General features: G+C 46.8%; 1 protein-coding gene across 1 annotated transcript in view; it reads right to left on the reverse strand.

Annotated features, from left to right (window-relative positions):
* B3GNTL1 (UDP-GlcNAc:betaGal beta-1,3-N-acetylglucosaminyltransferase like 1) overlaps positions 1 to 3,282 on the reverse strand; it is a 93,385-nt gene that overhangs the window by 10,514 nt on the left and 79,589 nt on the right. The gene's annotated exons all lie outside the window — the stretch shown is intronic.

The following is a 3,282-nucleotide window of genomic DNA, read 5'->3' on the forward strand; positions in this document are numbered from 1 at the left end:
CCCACACCTCACAGCCTGCAGGAGATCCCCGAAATCCCACACCTCACGCTCTGCAGGAGATCCCCGAAGTCTCACACTTCACAGCCTGCAGGAGATCCCGGAAGTCCCACACCTCACAGATCTAATTTCTATCTAGTTCTATCACCCAACACTGGTTCTAATTTTCTATTAGCGCACACTTGCTGGAATTCCTCTATGGACTAGTTGTCATTACGAATGGCAGAGACGAATCCTGCCTGTTGGAGTGCTTCGTGTAAGCGGAATCCCACAACGTGCATGCCCTTGCGCCTTGCTTCTTCAGTAAGCAAACTGCTTTGGCATTCATCCCTCTTTTAATGCTGAGCAGCATTCCATTACAACCTCCATTCACTTGATGGACATTTGGGTGGTTCCCAGTTCTTGGCAATATTAATAGTGATACGTTGAACAATGTTTTCACTTCTCGTGCATTAAACACCTAGACATGGAATTGCTAGGTCACAGGGATATTAGTTTAATAAAGAAGTGCCAGTTTTCCGGAGAGGCATGTACCATTTACAGTCCTCGAACAGTGTGTGACCATTCTGCTAGATCCACACCCTTGCCACCATTTGGAATTTGCAGATATTAATTTTAGCCCTCTTGTTGGGTGTGTAGTGGATTTATATTATTTATATATTACATATTATTGTTTCGTGAAATGTATTATAAAGTATTTGCCTATTTTGATGACACTGTCTTTGTTGCTGGGGTTCTTTACGTGCCTCTTACTTGGTTCTCCTTCAGACACATGGATTGTGAATATCCCCATTCAGTCTGCAGTTTGCCACTCATGTTCTTAATGGTGTCTTTTTATGAACAAATGTTTTTAATTTTGATAAATCCACTTTATCACTTTTTAAATGGTTAATGATTCTCACGTCCTTGCTGGTAAGTTTTTGCTGATCCCAAAGTTGTGAAGGTGTTCCCTGTTTCCCTCTAGAAGCTTTCTATTCCAGTTGTTTCTAGGTTTATATCAAAGATCCAACTAAAATGAGCGTTTCTATGGGGCGCCTGGGTGGCTCAGTCGTTAAGCGTCTGCCTTCGGCTCAGGTCATGATCCCAGGATCCTGGGATCGAGCCCCGCATCGGGCTCCCTGCTTGGCGGGAAGCCTGCTTCTCCCTCTCCCACTCCCCCTGCTTGTGTTCCTGCTCTCACTCTATCTCTGTCAAATAAATAAATAAAATCTTTAAAAAAAAAAATGAGCGTTTCTATATGGCATGAGACTCTTGTTCTTTCCTTCTTCTTTTCCCACGTGGATATCCAGTGGTTCCACTTGTTGAAAATATCTTCCCTTTTCCATTAAATGCCTTTGGAGACTTTGTTGAAAATCAATCTATTGTACAATTTTCAATGTGTTTCTGGATTCTCCATTTCCCTGGTCTCTCTTGATGTTTCCTGGGAACTGAGTCCTCAAATTTTACTCTTTTCAAGGTTGTTGAGGCCATTCTGGGTCCTTTAATTTTCCACGTGAATTTAAGAATCAGGTTATCATTTCTGCAAAGAAGTTCAATCCACAGCTCAGTCTGGGGAGAACTGATACCAAAGTCACCCAATCTTCCAACCCGTGAAGGTGGCGTCCCTCAGTCCCTGTTATGGGCTTTAATTTCCCGCTGCACTTTCTTGTAGTTTCCAGAGGACATACGCACCTTGTCACATTTACCCACAAATGTTTTATTTTTGATGCCATCATACATGTTTCTTAACTGCTATTTTTAGTTGTTCATTGCAAATGTGCAGATTGTGTGCTTTAGTGAATTCCACAAATTTGGACATACCATTTTAATTTCATCAAATTAAATTTTTTTTATTTCCTTTGTGATTTTTTCCCCTTGGTTGCTTAATTTCCAAATATTTTAGATTTTTAAGATATGTTAATGACTTCTAATTTAATTCTATGTGGTTATAAAACATACCTTGTATGATTTTAATCATTTGAAATGTATTCAGAGTTGTCTGTCTTGCACCTTAAAGGAATGTATTCTGCAGCTGAGTGTCATGTTCTGTAAATGCCAGTCAGGTCAAGGGGTTAATTCCAGTCCTCTGGACCTTGCAGAATTCCCCTGCTTCTCTCAGTCACTGAGATGGGCTTGAAAACCTCCAACTGTAATTGTGGAGGTAATTTGTAATTTGTCTACTTCTGTCTGGTTTTGTTCACGCACCTGGAGACTGATGAGACGTACACGCACACATCTGGGACTGCTTTGTCCTCCTGTGACGAGACCTTTACCCCACGGTGCAAATCACACTCGCACTGAGTCAGCTTCATGACAACAAACCCCAAACAATGATGCTCCACTAAAGCTACTGTATAGAAGTTCAGGTTTAACAGTAAATAACCAAAATCAAGTTCTTTGGCTGAAAGCTGGAAAACAAAGCAGCTGAACTTCAACACACATGCCAATGTCCGAGGACCTACTGAGTCGATCTGGGGCCCCCCGATGACGCTGCACAAACCGGCACCCCACCCCTCAGTGTAGGTAGACGTCAGACCTCCCCAAACAGAGGCTGCCCAGTGGGAAGCCACAACCTCCCGAGGGGTCTCACACCCTCCAGGGAAACACAGCTAACCCCACCTCGGAAAGATGAATGTGCACTCTTCCTTCCCGTTCCCAAAAGTGAGCAGTGTTACAACCGCAAGGCACCAAGGGGTCACCCGTTTGTAATGGTAAGAAACACGCGACATGCACACACAGTTCAAGCTGAAGAAGTAAGAACACACACCTGCCTCCGTGTTCCACACCTGCCGCCCCAGCAGTGCGCCCACCGGCTACTGGGGACCTGGGGGCCGGGCAGGTGGCAGAGGAGGGCGAGAGGGAGCGGGCAGGCCCTCTTGGCGGGGACAGACAGGGCACACCGAGGCACCAGTAACCAAGTCAGACGCGCACCTGGCACACCTCACAGCAGTGGAGAGCAAGACTTCCCAGGCACATGTGCATGAGGCCTACCTCGCCGTAGAAAAGCGAACAGACACACAGCCTTTGTCCCGGGAACCCTGTCCACAGGCCCTGAGACAGCTTCCCCATGAAGGCCACAGGCTCAGCACACCCGCACCGGCCATGCTCCCAGATTTCCTGCCTTGTGGTAGAGACCTGACCCAGGTGACCTGTGTCTGCCCCACTGATGTGGCTCAGACCTCGGCAACTCTGCACTCTCCATCCCGTACCTCGGCCAGCCCCACGCCCTTGACCCTGGGCCTGGACCCCTCGTGCTCAACCCTGGACCTCGGCAGCCCCACGCCCTCGACCCTGGGCCTGGACCCC

The sequence above is a fragment of the Phoca vitulina genome, unplaced genomic scaffold (assembly GCF_004348235.1).
Source record: "Phoca vitulina isolate PV1807 unplaced genomic scaffold, GSC_HSeal_1.0 scaffold41, whole genome shotgun sequence".
Classification (NCBI taxonomy): domain Eukaryota; kingdom Metazoa; phylum Chordata; class Mammalia; order Carnivora; family Phocidae; genus Phoca; species Phoca vitulina.